Source organism: Pseudopipra pipra, chromosome Z (genome assembly GCF_036250125.1).
Source record: "Pseudopipra pipra isolate bDixPip1 chromosome Z, bDixPip1.hap1, whole genome shotgun sequence".
Classification (NCBI taxonomy): Eukaryota; Metazoa; Chordata; class Aves; order Passeriformes; family Pipridae; genus Pseudopipra; species Pseudopipra pipra.
This window is the reverse complement of record NC_087581.1, coordinates 1,902,221-1,919,120: the sequence shown is the minus strand read 5'-3', so window position 1 is coordinate 1,919,120 and position 16,900 is coordinate 1,902,221. Positions and strand designations below refer to the sequence as shown.

General features: G+C 47.5%; 1 protein-coding gene across 2 annotated transcripts in view; it reads right to left on the bottom strand.

Annotated features, from left to right (window-relative positions):
- The window catches only part of ZBTB7C (zinc finger and BTB domain containing 7C), a 155,337-nt gene that overhangs the window by 106,635 nt on the left and 31,802 nt on the right, over window positions 1-16,900 (bottom strand). The window lies entirely within an intron of this gene.

Genomic DNA, 16,900 nt, shown 5'->3' with positions numbered 1-16,900 from the left:
AGGCATCTCCCATCTACACATATCAACTCTCTCTCTCTCTTTGAGAGGGCAGCAATCAGAGAGCCACAGAATCAATTAGGCTGGAAAAGACCTCCAAGATCAGAGTCCAACCTGTGCCCGATCCCCACCTTGTCCCCCAGCCCAGAGCACTGAGTGCCATGTCCAGTCATTCCTTGGACACCTCCAGGGTGGGGACTCCACCACCTCCCTGGGTAGTCCATTCCAATATTTAATCACCATTTCTGTGATAAAATTCCTCCTAATGTCCAACCCTGGTGCAGCTTGAGACTGTGTCCTTTCATCCTGTGGGAGCAGAACCTTACCCCCACCTGGCTCCACCCTCCTGCCAGGGAGTTGTAGGGAGTGAGAAGGTCCCCCCTGAGCCTCCTGTTTTCCTCAACTCCCTCAAGCACTCTTCACAGGACTTACTTTAAATGCTCGAGCCACTCTCAGTCTGCCCAGGAAAGCATGAGAGGGATGGAGACAGACACACGTGGTTAATTACCTGGCTGCCTGGCTTCAATAGATTTGCTTACTCTGTGGCAGCAATCTGTCTTCCCAGGCACAGCTCTTGGGTTTTATGGCCTGAAACACCATCTAAAGCAGCTTCTGAACATCTGAGCATGCAGCCCAGCCAACTCTGCACTCATCCTGCAGTGGATAAAAAGCCTGTTTAAAGTGGGCCCATGTGCACGGAGCCCTCTGGAAGCACCTTCACGGTGATGGGGGCCTCACACACCTTTCTTGCAAAAGAAAGGAAGGAAGAAGAGAAAGGAAGAAGAGAAATGAAGAATAGAAAAGAAGGAGAGAAAGGAAGGAGAGAAAGGAAGGAGAAGGAGAGGAAGGAGGGGAAGGAAAGAGAGGGTGGAGAGGAAGGAGAGGGCAGAAGGAAGGGGAGGAGAGGGCAGAAGGAAGAAGATGAGGAGGAGAAGGAAAAAAGAAGAGGAGAAGGAAAAAAGGAGAGGAGGAGAAGGAAAGGGAGGAGAGGAGGAGAAAAAAAGGAAGCAGAGGAGGATGAGGAGAGGGAGAGAAAGGACAAGAAAGAAATGGGAGGCAGAGAAGGAAGGAACAGGTCTCTGAATTCATTCTGGAGCAATGCCTGAATCCATCCAACATGAAATGAGGCCACAGTACTGTTTTCCTCCCAGGCAGTTAGCAAAGCAGCTCACCTCCATCTTCTGTTTGGCACAGAAAACCAGCATGGAAAACCCCAGAGAGGGGAAGCACAGATGTGTTATGGGAGAGAGATGCTGCAGAAATGCAAACCAGACACTCTCTAACAGGAATGTGCCAGGCAGCGGGGAAGGAGAAAAGCAACCTGCACCCATCTCTTTCTTTCAGTCCTATTTGTGGAAAAGATGACTCAGGAAAACTGGAAAGGAAACCCCAGGTGGTATGAAACTGGGACAAGACACCATTTGTTCTCGAGCCTCACAGCTGGAAAGGGCATAACCTGCCCTTGCTGGGCTGCAAGGGGCAGTCTGGTCCAGAGAGGGCTTGTGGCAGAGGAGAAAGCTGCCTCCTGGGTTTTCTGTGCTGGGATTCACCCAGCACACACAGACAAACACACACACCCCACTGCCAAGCTGGAGGACCAGGGGCTTCACCTTGGTCCCACCCCTGCCCATGAGCTCCCAAGAAATGTCACATCTGGAAACATCATGCACTATACACTGCATAAAAAGACCAACCACAGGTCAAGACATGGGCATGAATCACCTCTGCAAGGCATATCAAATGCTGAATATGCTTGTGATACTGGAGGTATCACATTTCACCTATTTCTTACTGTAATTACAGCACCACAGTCCTCACTGTGGATTCAGAGTGATATTTCAGAGCTGATGTTCATGAACCCAAGATTGAAAGGTGAGTAAACCCTCAGTCTGACTTTGTGCTTCGCCAGAAAGAATGAAAGAAAAAGAGAAAATAAGATAAAAATAAACAAAAATAATACTAAGAAAAAAAAAAAGGCAAAAAGGGAAAAGGGGAAAACACGGGGAAAAGTAATAAAGAACATGAAAAAAAGAAAAGAGAAAAAATACGGAAAAATAAGGCAAGAGAGAAAGAATGAGAAGAAGGGGATGAGAAAAGGGGTGTAAGAAAAAGTGAGGAAGGAAAGGAGGAGGAGAAAAAGGGAGGGAGAAAAATGAGGAAAGAAAAAGGGGGGAAAAGGGAGGGAAGAAAAGGGGAGAAGAAAAAGGGGGAAGAAAGAGGAAGGAAGAAAAAGGAGAAAGGAAAGGGGGAAGAAAAAGGGGAAAAAAACGGGGAAAGGAAAGAAAAAGGGTGGGGAAAGGAAAGAAAAAGGGTGGGGAAAAGTGAGGAAAGAGTGGGAGAAAAAAAAAAGAAAAAGGGGGGAGAAAAGAAAAAAGGAAAAGAGAAAGCCAGCAAGCAAAAAAATCTAGAGAACTGATAGTTTTACAATACTAAAAGAAAAAACTCAAGTCATTTTTTAAAAAGTGCGAGTCCTTCCTAATAAGATGCCCAACAGTCTGTGAATTATCCAGCCATAAAACTTCCACTTGCATGTGACATTTGCTGGTAGGAATAAATCAGGGCTCAGAAAAGAGGAGCTGCTTTGGAGTTCAATGGGTATTATCCTAATTCTAAACGTATTAGCAGTGGCCTGAAAGCAGGACATTGTCATCCAGACAGACGGACAATGTTCATAACCAATGGTAATTTGTAGGAGGCATAATTTGCTACTACCAAAATAGCACAGCATGTGGGTTTTTTTGCCCTTTTTAGTCTATAGCTGTGTCGTTTCTTTTGGCTTGTTGAAAGAAATCTGCTCTGCACACGCAGAGGAAGAGCTCGGACCTTCAGCAGCTCATAGAAAACAGGTGGTCAGGCACCAGGGGAAACACAGCCTTTTGGAAAAAAGCTAATAAAATAAGCAGATGATTACAGAAAATGGAGATGGAACCGACTTCTCTTTCAAAAACAGAAAGTCCCAGACAAACTAAGTTTAGAGTGAGCAAATGCTGATTGAAAACACACCCTGCCACCGCCGCCTCTCTGAGTTTTACCAACACGTGGAGAGTTTTCACCTAAAAAAAAAGAAAAAAATTATTTAGGAAACAAATAACGGGCTGACCATGCCCAAGCCACAGAGCTCAGCTTCCCCTGGCTAACCTGGCTGCTGGCTTAACATCAAGCAGGCTGGGGGCTCGGGAAAGCCAGGTTAAAACAGACTTGCTGTCTCAAGGCTTCATCCCTGCCATCATCATCTCCCCATCGGACAACAGCGCGCAACACTTACGTGAGGGTTGAATTTTGGTTAAGTTCCAATCCTTTAACTTTCCACTGGGAGAATGTTAGGAGGTACCTCTCCTGCATGCTCCAGGGCCACCCTCTTAAACTGTCGGTTATTTCATGGTGGAGTTTCACCAAAAACAAATAAAACAGAAGGGACAAAATATAAAGCAAAAAAAAAAAACAAAAAAAACAACTCACCCCAGAAAAATAAATGCCTGTATCCCTAACAGAGCAGCAGGGTGGAGCCAGCACACCCTTATATTTAGCTGCAGGCAAAGCCTTAAAGTTGTAGTGCATTTATTTTCCATGAATCACATAAATGTACAAGATCAAAACCTCCCCAAACTTTTGCTATTTGCCCCGCTCTGCCTCTCATGGGGCACACCGGGATTGTTATCACTGTTTTATTTTTATTTTCTGAACTCAGGAGCTTTGGGATGGATCAGCAAGCTCAGCTGAAGTTACCTCAAGCTCAAGTAAGTGCAGTTCCCACAACCCTGGGAAAATAAATTAACAATTTTTTTTTTTTTTTTTTTAAATCAGTGGAAAAAGGAAGGTAGTGGGCTTAAATCAGACCTCATCACATTTAGAAAATGCCTCAGGGCTCAGTGCTGGTCTCAAAAAAAAAAAAAAAAAATCACTCCTCTCTCTACCTGCCCCAGCAAAGCAAGGCTGGGAGGCAGCCAAGGTCAAAGCCCATCTGCAGAGGGCACGATTTGCTGGGACATCCAACACAAACAGGCACGGAGAAGAAGGGAAAACAGGAGCTACGGAGAGGCGATAGGATCTGCCTCCAAGCCCTCCCGAGGCTGCATCCAGCCTGAACCACCCCACTGCCTCCCTCTTGGCCTTACAACTCACTTTCATGCCCTGCCAGCCCCCCCCCGGGCGCTCCGGCAGATGCCGTGCGTGGAACTGCAGCCTCCTCTGCCAAAGAGTGGGGGCAGCAGAAGGCTCGGCCAGCTCGTAAAAAATGAGCATCTGCACTTTGCCACTCGCACAGCTGTACCGTGACAGCAGGGTCTGGAGACAGGGACGTTGTGGGGGAGAGGGAAATGAGTCCTTCACGCTACTGCAGGAGCTGCCACTGACCTGCCAGGGAGCCTTCCTCAAGCTTCAGGGAAAGAACTTGGAGGACCGAGTAGGAAATTTCATCTTTCTCAGCATTTTCCCTTAAACTGTCCAGCAAAGCCAAATACAGGAGAATGTCTGAAAACTCTCAGGAGAAGAAATCAACTGTCTGCTTCCCAAGCAAGTACCTACAGAACTCGTTTGCAGAGTCACCCTCTAATTTTTATTTTACTCCATCGAAAGGGTTGTTCCCTCAGCCGTCCTAACAATTGAGAGGAGGACAAACCCACAACCCCTGCCACGAGGATCCAGATGCTTCAAATGGCAACCAGCACTGGGCCTACCTCGCCTTGGACACTAAAACATAAAAGCAGCAACCAAGCCCAAGCTCTCCCATGAAATCCTGCCTCCTCTTCCAGCAATGCTCCCTGTCACTGATGCTTCAGCAATATTGACCCTGAAGTCCATTTTTTTCATGTATTTTAAGAAAATTTTGAAAATGTTTCTTCTCCTGCACTCTGAGTAGGGACTGCCATCCTTCCCACACCTCTCACTGGGGGACAGGGAGGTCCCTTGAAGAAAGGCAAGATGCTGCTTGGCTTGTTCCCCATCAGCATCATTCCTTACATGAGATCACTAGACAGGAGTGAAAAGCCCTTTTTCCCCTCCACCTGTGATTTCAAGCTGAGAGGCGATTTGGGATCTCCCCTTCTCCTGCACAGGGCCCTGCAACAGGACCTGACACTCACCCAGTTGTAAAGAAGGAGCATCATCATGGGCTTAAGACCATTATATCAGCCTTCGGAATTGTGTAGGCCAACCCATCCTCTGGAACAGGTTTACCAGAGAAATGGAGGGTTCCACCCCTGAAAACATTCAAAGCCAGGTTGGATGGGGCTCTGAGCAACCTGATCTTTCTGAAGATGCCCCTGCCCATGGCAGGGAGGGTTGAACCTAGATGGTCTTTAAGGTCCCTTCCAACCCAAACTATTCCATGATTCTCCTCCAGAGCGCTCCAGAACTGTTTTTGGGAGCTCCTTAGAACAAGACAAAAGATCATAGAACAGTTTGGCTCAGGAGGGACCCTAAAGATGATCCAGTTCTACCCCATTGCCATGGGCATTGCCTAGATGTTCCAAAGTCACCTTCCACTAGACCAGGTTGCTCAAAGCTCCGTCCAACCTGGCCTTGAACACTTCCAGGGATCCAGAGGCAGCCACAGCTTCTCTGGGCAACCTGCAAGCACGAGTGGGTTCAGCTTTATCACCAGGTTGCACCACTCCACAATGACAGCCAAGACATGGCCTGTCAGACAGATACACCAGACCTGATTAGGAGCTGGTAATTAACTCATGACGCACACGGCAGAGCAGCTTTTCTTGCTGCACACCCCATCTCTGGAGGGACATCACGAGGAAGAAAACCTTATTGTGTCAATGTACAGGCATTTGGAGGCAACTCAAAAGCAGATCTCTTGACTGAAAGAGATATTTTTGTTTGTTTGTTTTGAACCATTGGTTGCCATTGCAGGACCTCACATCGGGCATTTGTCCTGCTATACAATTTGCATGCCAGATGCTCTTTCGTCTTGCTAATTGTTGAGACAAAGTGGATACTGAATGAGGGCCTTTGAGGCTGGCAGGGGCTGCAAATACGGCCAGTGTTGAGCTAATCCTGCTCCCAGCGAATGAAACAGCGAGTGCACGTTACACAAAATGCTCTCCTGTATTTTTAATAATAACACAAAAACAAAAAGGGCTAGAACAATGGTGCACACCCTGAAAAATCCCTTCTCTGTTAAGGTCAAACTCCTTGCTGGCCTTGAGCTTGCAGGAAGACCAGCATGGCGGTGAATTCCAGAGAGAGTCAAAAACCACCTCTCTGGGTCCATTGGTCGCTTTATTCATGCCCATGCATGTCAGCCAGACCATGGTAGTGGGGCTGGACTTTGAAGGTCCCTTCCAACCCAAACCATTCTGTGCTCCTCTGATTGGGCCCAAGTGTGCACACACACACGTGCAGACCTTGCTCTCCAGACAGGACACTGCAGCCTTAAATCGCAGTGCTCGACACAGGGCAGGCCATTGTCTCCAGCTTCCTCCATCCCCCTCAATATTTATGTTACAGCCACCCAGATCCATTTTTTGCTGACTGTGCCCTTGCCCGCCCTCTGCAGAATTTCATTAATCCTGCTTTGCTGGCTGGGGGGACAAACACTCTCTTATTGCTATTTTATTCCTCCCCTCTCCCCCCTCAGCTTCAAAACACTTTCAGGGATCTCCTCCTGGTATCCACACATAACCTCCCTCAGTATTACCCAGGGTGAGACAACATTCTGGGGCCAAATGCTGTGTTAAATCTTAAGTCCTGCAAACCAGCAATGTTGGAGAACACTGAGCATTTGGGACCTAATTGCTGAGGAGCAGGAGCACAACCCTGGACCAGAAGGGATCTCACCATCATCACCACAGTGCAAACCTCTCCCAGGGAAGATGTAGCCCTTGAAGGTAGCAGGGTGAGGAGCCAGAGCTGCCAAAATGGAATTCAAGCCCTACAGTCACCCTGGGGAAAGACAGTTATCAAGGAAAGACCAGGACAAACCTCAGCATCCTCCCCATCGAGCACCACCTTGCCTTGCACAGCACTGGCTGGATCGTTTTTCCCAGCACAAGAGCTCTGGGGTGATGCCTAGATGTTCCAGTCGGGAAGCCACCCAAGCTCCAGCTGCCTCATCTCCCCCCACAATCCACCATCAAGCAGAGAGAAGCACCAAGGAGTTTTTAAAAAAAAAAGTCTTGGAAAGAATAACGTGCTCCACTGTTATTTACCTGGGTGGGAGTTCAGCACTTCATGCCATCAGTCCTCTCAGAAATTCCAGCTTAACTGCTACAATGAAAAGGAAATATTTTTCTACACAGGGGTTATTAGATGTTGCCATAGTGGCATGCGTGGGTGTGCACTTCGATATTAGCTAAAGGCCCAGATCTGCAAAGATGCACATAAATCACTTTACTCCCATGAAAACAGGAGGAACAGTCATAAAATGACCCGAGCGCTGAGATCAGACCCACCCAGACAACTTCAGTGTGAGCTACTGAGGTGTGAAAGAGGGAGAAAGAAAAAGAGACAACACATAAAATTTTTATTCCACCTCATGGTCAGTTTGTTTCTGCATCAAGTATGTTTTTCCTGCGTTGATATAACACTTACTAAACTCTACTTGACTCCTTGCTCCTGTGGTGGAAGGATGCACAGATGCTGGCTGGGGTGCCCTGTGCTTGCCCTGGTGCCCCCCCTCTCCCCTTGGGGCAGCAGCAGCAATCTGAACTGTCACCCCAACAATCATGGTGCCTTTCCCAACCATTTCTCTTTCCTTTGCCACCTTCCCTGGGTAGACAAAAAAGCAACCACACAGTTGTAAAACAAATCAGCAAGTGATGTGCAAGCAAGAGCTGAGCCTGTTTGTGGCTACCAGGTGTTTAAGGAGTGGAAATCTGGGAGGCACAAACACGTATTAGCATGGGATGGAGTGGTTAGGGAGGGCAGAGAGGAGGTGACACCCTTGCCGAGGCTTTGTTGAGAGATTTGAAGGCAGTCCAGCCTCACCTCTCACCCTTGGGCAGCAGGAAAAGGCAGCTGGCCCTCACGGCTCTGTCACTACACCCTGTTCTAGGGGAAGGTGTCCCTGCTCATGGCAGGGGGGGAACTGGATGAGCTTTAAGGTCCCTCCCAACACAAAGGTAGGGAAGGTAGGATTCCAGGATGGCCGGAGAAGACACTGGGAAATCACTGCAGGGAGGGGGTCATCAGTGCCTACTTGCTCTGTGTCACTGCCCAACTTCCAGTGCAGCTTTGAGGACCTCCGGCTTGGTCCATGTGTCCACCAGCACCGAGCTGAAATGGGTCTGCAGGCACACAGAAAAAGGATGCCCTTCCAGCCATTAGCACTTACAGAAGAGCTCCATGCCAGCTGTGGGGGACAGCCAAGCCCCACACAGCACACAGCAAGATTGGTCACAGGCACATGGTATACCAGTTGGCAAAAAATCCCTCAATATACAGTAAATGTGTTAAAAAAAAAGAAGAATGCTGAACCACAGCTGAACCCAAAGCATGTCAGGCCAGCTCCCTGCTGCAGCTGCTTCTGGCACCAACAGCCCCCAAAATAAAAGCTTCTGAGTCTTGTACTTTTCTTTCTTGCACAAAGTGATGCTGGTTTATCTACCCACTTCCACCCTACAAGCAGACAAGTAACACCTTACGCGCATCGCCTCTGATTGCCTTCACAGCTCCTCCATGTGCTCTTTATGCAGGAACAATTAAGCTTTCCTCAACTTTTCCATTAACCCAAGCAGCCCTTAGTCATGTCTAACGAACTCAGAAGTCGCTGTGTTTTTTAATTTGACTCAAGGCTCATGTCTGCCCTGCTCAGACACATGCAAGAGGCTCAATCCCTCGGTGCCTCACAGCCAAACATCAGCGTGGCTGCTCCTTGTCCCTGCTCTGCAGAAGCTGAATGACTACATGAGATGCCAGACAGCTCAGAATCAGGTCCAGGATTCATTCTAGGAGTGTCTGGCTGCACAGAGATTGCAGGCACCCCTAGGATTAATTTGTTTAAAAGCATCCACCCATCTGCAGTTGGGTGGTAACCACATCACACAGCTCTGCCATCACCGGATTCACTGGTGTCTCATATCACTGCAGATGTTTCCTCACTCAGGTCATTAGGGTCTCAGCAAGATATTTATTCTGAAGAAACCTAGGAGTTTCAAATTATTCCTAGCCCTCCAACAGATTCGACCCTGAGCCACCGCATGGTGCAAGAATTACTGACAGGGGATATGTGGACAGAGACAGAGCCAGGTCTCAGGTTTGTTTCCTTGGAAGCCAGGCTGAAAAATGGTATATGCAGACATGGCCTCAATCAATCAATCGATCCATCACAATGCAAGAATGGAAAAGTACTGTTCATACACGCTTTGGGAGACTCAGAACCATAGAATCACAGGCTGGTATGGGTTGGAAGGGACCTGAAAGGCCATCTAGTTCCAAACCCCCTGCCATTCCTTAGTCCATTCCCTTCGTCGACTAAGAAACCAAGACAACCATCAGGAGAAAAGGTTAGTCTAGAGCAAACAAGGCAAAGTCACCAAGCTGAGTGGTAGAAGCATTTGGTAAAGGGCAGGGGAGGAGTTTCACCCTTTCTTTCACTGTCTCAGGCTACCTGCAGACTCAGGGAGGTGCTGCTATGCTTGGATTCACAATTTTGCAGTCGCAATAGTTAGAGATTCATTTAGTGCTTGAATTTGTAAACTAGAAAGCTTAATAAAAAAAAAAACACATGCAGGTCTCTGCATCTACAATTTTCAGTACGTCACCTGCCCAGGGCATCATCTCCACTTAGTTTCAAAGGGAGGCATGATGATAGGAAGTTATGAAGCTCATAAAAGTCTTCATGAAAACGAGCGACCTCATCAAATGAAGGCAAGTAAGTGACACCACTGCAAGAAGAGCTGCAACATGAGCCTGACACCTGACCATTCCAGGTAGAAACTCCTTCCTGAGAGCCTTGAGCCGGCTCCATCCCAACACCTTGCCTAGTATGACCCTCACAGTATGAACTACCAGGCCAGATCTTAAAAGGATTTGCTCCTTCAAGCATTGAACACAATGCCCAGGAGGATGCTTTACAGCAGCAGGCACTGTAGGTTGCCTTAGACAATCCCATCTCCAGCCAGCAGAGCAAAATCCAGCCCTTCATTAATGACCTGCAGCTATATGGGAAAGATCAGAGTATTAACTAGAATAACTCAGGAAGAGATGGCCAAAAAGAGGTGAGCAGCAGGTGTTGCACCACACAACCTGCTGAAACACAGCATCTGGAGAGAACAGCCTGAATTTACCCCCTTTCTCTGCCTTACCCCACTCTGATCCTCTCTCCCTTTGTCTCTCTCCAGTCTGCAGTATGTGGTGACTGTAATTATGGTTCACCTCGCTGCCATGCAGCCACACCACCTCCAGGTACTTAACTTCTTTTAATCTTGCTTCATGTTCCAGTCCCTGCAGCCCACTCGTGATGTCTGCTACTCTTCTTCCAACACCCTCAATTCATCAATAGCCATGTCAGGCTTTGACCTCCAATTTTCTAACTGCTCGGTTAAACCACTCTGCCACTGGCCCCGCTCCTGCCTTTGTTAAAAACGAGGGGGGAGCCTCATTTGCTTTCTTATTTGATCATCACTTCACTTCTGTGGTGTGCACTCTGCTTCCCTGTCTCAAAACCCCATCAACCAGCCCCGTTCCAGACTGACACTGGGGCTGTTGTTACCTTTAATGAGAGGAAATTATGGTTAATGCTTAATTTTAATTTTTCCCCCTCCTTTAATTTTTTTTTCTAATGGCTTTCCCAGCAAAAGCAGCTTTGGCAGAGCACTGCCACCTGAATGCTAATGAACGCCAAAGGGACCTGATGTGTCTGCCTCCCTGCCAGACATCAAATTGATTTTCAAATTGCTTTGATGACATAAGGTGGTTTCACAGTTTGGACCTGTGTGATTACCTGAGCATTTATCTCAGTGGGCTCTTCCACTTGCCTGCTTTAAAATAACCCAGGCTGCTGGATTGGACCTTTGTGATGGAGGTTATCATCCCCTGGGCTGCTGCCAGATCACGGGAGTCCAGTCTGAATTTGGATTATTTGGATAAGGCTCCTGGCTGAGCCTCTCCAAACAAGAGTGTGAAGGCCAGTTTGCAGTTCCATATCAATGACATCTTTAGCTTTCCACTTTTGGAGGACGAAAACAACCTCCAAAGAGGCAGTGCCTGCCCCATCCTTGGAAACATTCATGGCCAGGTTGGAGGGGGCTCTGAGCAACCTGATCTAGGGGAAGATGTCCCTGCTCATCACAAGGGGGTTGGATAGATGGCCTTGAAAAGTCCTTTCCAAACCAAACCATTTTATAATTCCAAAATGTAGATGGCTCAGTGTTAGGAAAGAGTTTTGGACGTCTAATGAAAATAAAAAATAAATTTCACTTGGGGAATTTTGCCTGCTGTGCATGGGCTGGGACAGCATGTGGCTTACTGGTTTATGTTCTCTCCTTGGCCAAAAGCATGGGAATAAGGAAGGAAGGGCAATCAGAGAGCTAAAGGATGTACTGAGAAGCCAGGAGGTCCCTATGGAGAAATTTCAGAGCTCAGACACACTTGTCCCTCCTTCCAAACACTCACCCTCTGAGTGGATGCTGGATGGGAAGAAGGTGCAGCTGACAGAAGGGAAACGTGATTTAGTGGTGGCTGAGACTCTCTTCCATGAACAAAAACCTAAGCCCAGAAGGGAGGGGAACACCACTTGCCAAAGGGAAACCTGAGCATCGCATCGCGCCAGGCGCCAGTTTTAGATCCATGGGAAAAGGCAGTGAAGCAAGGTGGCCAAAAATATGACCCCGCACCTTTTCTAGCACAGGTGAACACCCAGTATTTCATTGAGCCTCAACCCACTGCCTGGTGAGCAAAAAACAGGTCACCAGCTTTGCCCTGGCCAGAGGGATGCGAGGCGGCCACTGTGCCAACCTGGTACAAGGGCTCAACTGAAATAAAAGGCATAAACTGCTGCAGGCTGAACTCAGCCTCCAAATCAACATGGATCAGAGTCTGGGATAAGGGGGAGTGAAGGGAAACACAAACCACTCACATTAACCTGTGGGTAACATAAGCAGTGGCCCCAAAGATAGTATTTCTTTTATTCCCACGCACGGCTCTATCTCAGTACGTGCAACAGCTGGAATGCAAAGGGCTGGAGTGCAATTTATGGAGTGCTTTGTGATGCCAAGGGACGAGGAGAACAGCAGGATAGTATTTATTATCAGTATTTTACATTAAAAGGAGCACGGCTCATTGGTAGTTTACATTTCTGGGGCACCTTTCATCTCAGAAGATAACAGAAGCATCCTGGCTAATAAGGGAGGGGGGGGGAGGTTAAGCCAAAGCCTTGCCCCACTGGCTGTACCCAGGCAAATAAATATATATAAATAAAAATATATATATATTAGGGACCAGAGCAATTCAAATCACCACCTTCAAGTGCAGCCATTTACAGAATCACAAAAACAACCTTCCCCCCAGACCTCTGAGTGAACCCTTGCAGTGCCCACCCGAAGAAATAATCAGCATTTAACAGCATTTCTCTCCCTGCTTTGTATCACCATGTGGGCACTCCCCACTTGCACTATATAAAGAAAAAAAATAAAACACAGGCAGCCTAAATAGACTTTGGACAAGGAATGGAGGGACAGGACAAGGGGGAATGGCTTCCCACTGCCAGAGGGCAGGGTTAGATGGGATATTGGGAAGGAATTCTCTGTGAGGGTGGTGAGGCCCTGGCACAGGTTTGTCCAGAGAAGCTGTGGCTGCCCCATCCCTGGAAGTGTCCAAGGCCAGGTTGGACGGGGCTTGGAGCAACTTGGGCTAGTGGAAGGTGTCCCTGCCCATGGAAGGGGGCTGGAATGAGATGATTTCTAAGATGATCTTTTGATCCCTTCCAACTCAAACCCTTCTAGGATTCTACAGTATCTCTCCCCATTGTGTCAAGCAGAGACATCACCAACAATAGTCACTTACAAACCCTAGTGCATCAGGGACTTGCACAAAATAGCCCAAGGGTGACAACTCTGCCTTTTTTTAGGATTAGGGCCACAGCAGCTAAAGCAAAAGAAAAACCACCATGCAGAGCAGGTATAGTTTTACCTATCAAGCCACACAAATCCCTTCCAGATCCCGTCCAAACTCTGCTGCTGACACAGAAAATGAATTTTGCCTTGCACCCTGTGGCAAAGAGAGCTACAAGTTGCCTTTTCCAGACACAATTGTTTACAGCATGAGTAACACAAAACGTTTTTCCCCCACATAAGGGCAACCATCTGAAGGCCCTGCTACACCAACACTTAGGCAGCACCAAGTAAATGTTTGATGACATTTCCCTATTGCCATCTCATTAAATGAGCTCTAAAAAAACCAATAAGTACTGCTCTGGTGCTAGTTAAGTCTATTTTAACAGCAGAAATATCCACTAGCAGAGAGTGAAGCGAGTCAGGTAAAAGTAACAGGAGAAGAGAAAATATAAACTTGAGCATTCCCCCTCTCCTCCAGTGAGGAGCAATGCCTTGCTGTTAGCAATTAAAGAAACAAAAGCTACGAGGATGCTGCCACCCCTCTGCACACAGCTCTTCCCAAACCTCGGATGTGGATGACAGCTACTGGATCCACACTGTGCAAAATGTTCCTCCAGAGGTTTGAGACCTCCGTCTCGCACGTTGTGGCGTTGACAGCTCCGAGTCACCAGCGGGAATTGGGATTATCCAGCAATTCCAGTGGGGTCCCTCACTCCCCCCCACGCTTCCCAACCACCCCTGACTCGCTTTTGGGATGAATTTGGAAGCTTTGCCTGGTAATTAGGGAAGTCAAATTGTCCAGCCCTGACCTCCAGTCTCCTCAGCCCCTCCATTTGATGATGTTGCCCTTGCAAAAAGGCTGCCAGTATTTTGGCAGGAATGGGCTGCTGAGCAACTGATAACACGACAGAGAATTACATCCCCGCAGATTGAAAAGGGATGGTTTGAATAGGGGAAAAAGGCACAAAGGATTTCATGCTCTGGTTTGGAAATTCAGCAGCTTTTTCAGAGTAATTTCTGGACAACCCTGTGATTTTTATTTTTTTTCCGATCTCATCTGTTTCCTTCCTACTGAATATCGCATGGTTTCCTCCAGAACCCAGCATAAAACTAGTAGAGGTTCACTCCAAAGCAAAATTCTTCTCTTACCAGTTCTTCAAACCCAGGGGAACGATTACAGTAGAAAGGAGCTGAAGACAGAAATGAGCTGGGGGCTGATCCTCAAAGATCAATTAAGTCTCTGGCATCCCTCATTTTGATGATGCTCCTCCCTGGGCTCCAGCAGGCAGCATGATGCATCTCCTGCCCAAAATGCTAAGGAAGGAACACACATTACTGCCTGCAAAGAGGGCACGTCAAGATCAATGGCTTGTTGCAGTACCCAGTGTCAGAACAGTCTTGCTCCACCTCCAGACGGGTGGTAACAAGCCCTACAAAGCAAAACATCTTGCACCACTGAGCTGTCTGTTGAGTTTAATCTCCAAAAAAGAGGCACTGCCCAGAAAAAAAAAACAACAGAGTTTGCTTTCAGGCAGATAGGAAGGTGTTGATAGGAGAGCGCAGAAGTTTAGAACTGTAAAATCATAGAACGGTTTGTGTTGGAAGGGACCACCTCGTTCAACGCCCCTGCCATGGGCAGGGAGCCTTCCACTAGACAAGGTTGCTCCAAGACTCATCCAGCCTGGCCTTGAGCACTCCCAGAGACAGGGCATCCACCACCTGTCTGTGCTTGGTGGGCTCAGCTGGGATAGTGCTCCATAAGCTGTGGTGCCACCTCCCCAAAGTGCCTCATCACCTTCTCCAGCCCCGCAGTGGCCCCCCAGTAACTCCTGCCATTGGGTTATTCAGGGTCCCACCTGCTCACCTGTGGAGCCCAGGATGGCCAGGGAGGGCTGGGATGCTGCGTTGGGCACCACAGGCCTCCTTACAGCCCCACCATGAAATCCTGTCTTTAGGATCACCAGATGTTAAGGGGTTGTTCTACCTATTCCTGCAAGGGTTTTCCATCAGTTCTTGTCACAATTTCCAAACCAGGGCATTCCGGGAGCTGGAAGGGGTGGATAAATTAATTTTTTTTAATCCAGTGACTCTCGTGCTAAAAGTGAGAGAAAAATAGTTTGAGTCAATGAGAAACAGATTTGGGGGGGAAGGGAAAGGGGTTTGGCAAGATGGAAAAAGAAAAAGTTTGCTACCCCTACATGTTTTCTTTGAATCAAAACAAAATGCACTAGTTCACTACCAAGTCTTGTTTAACCTTTCCTCCTTCTAACTGTTAACTGCATTTTCCAAACAAAAAATTAAAAAGCTTCATTGAGAAGATGTCAAAATGTTTTGGCATTTCCGAAATGACACATTTCATTTTGTCATCTCACATGAAATGCCTGGACATTAAAAATAAATTAACTCTCCCTGGGGATTTTCAACATGTCCACTTGCCAAATTCAATTTAAGCTTATGCATAGTTCAGGCTTTCCCAAATTCAACTTTTGAATTCACAGAATCACAGAATGGTTTGGGCTGGGCGGGACCTTTAAGAACATCCAAGTTCCAAACCCCCTGCCATGGGCAGGGACACCTTCCACTAGCCCAAGTTGCTCCAAGCCCCCTCCATCCTGGCCTTGGACACTTTCAGGGATCCAGGGGCAGCCACAGCTTCTCTGGGCAACCTGTGCCACGGCCTCACCACCCTCACAGTATAAAATTTCTTCCTAATATCCAATCTAAATCTACTTTAATTAACTTACATTGGAAGTTCAGTTTAGTTTTGGTCCAGACTGTGATGCTGATACCCTCAGATGGATGATCCACCTCTGTACATTCCCAAAGCTTGATCTCCAGCCAACATCTCAAGCCTGGAAGTATTTACACCTCATGAAAACATTATATATGAAGAGAATGGGTTAGCCTATGACCTGAAAACAGCCTCTCAAATTATTTTAACATGTGTTTCACTTCTAATATACTGCTGTCATTCATGGGGATTAATGGCTTTTATTAACCACCTGATTTGAAGGCACGGGAGAAAACTGTCTCCCTGTGCACAACTCAGAGGGAACATTATTTATCTGCTAGTGCTAACACATAATAAAAACAATTTCTGAGTAGATCTCACCTCCCATATACAGACGACCATGTCATGCCATGAATGATTTGCAAGGCTTTGGAGGCAAGACAAAACCAGACAGCAATGAGAACCAAAGGCATCGTCTCACAACACCCCTTCATACGAGTTACACTTGTGCAGATAAGCAAATCCATCAACAAAAAGCCTTGGTGAAGACTTCTGGGGACACATGGGTGGTCACACCCATTCTTGCTTTTCCATAGGCTGGTGGTGGGACTCAGCAGAGACACCAGAACAGCTGCAGTGCTCACCAGGAACTTGGGCTGTCCAACACGGCTGTAGGAAGCTCCACCCTGCTTCTAGAAGATGTCACATAGAATCACAGAACAGTGATTAAAGATCATCTAGTTCCACCCCCAACTACCGTGGGGATGCTACCTACTAGGTCAGGTTGTTCAGGGCTGTGTCCAACCTTGCCTAGGACACTTCCAGAGATGGGCCAGCCACACATGCCAGGGTCTCACTACCCTCACAAGCAAGAGTTTCTTGCTAACATCTATTCTAAATCTCTCCTCATTTAGTTTCAAACCACCCCCCCTTGTCATACTCAGTGGTTCCCATCCAGCTTGGATAGACAATGGTTAAAGGAAAACTTGCACCATTAGGCTTTAATCTGTCACCACTCTGGTGTGACCTTGCTGAGTGACTGATGGACCAAAGTGTTTCTGAGTCAGTCCAGCCAGGAGAACCTGTCCCCAGGCATTGCTAACAAGGTACCTACTTTGTCCAACAGCAAGAAATCTGAGTATAGAGTCCCCTGCCATCAGTAACACCT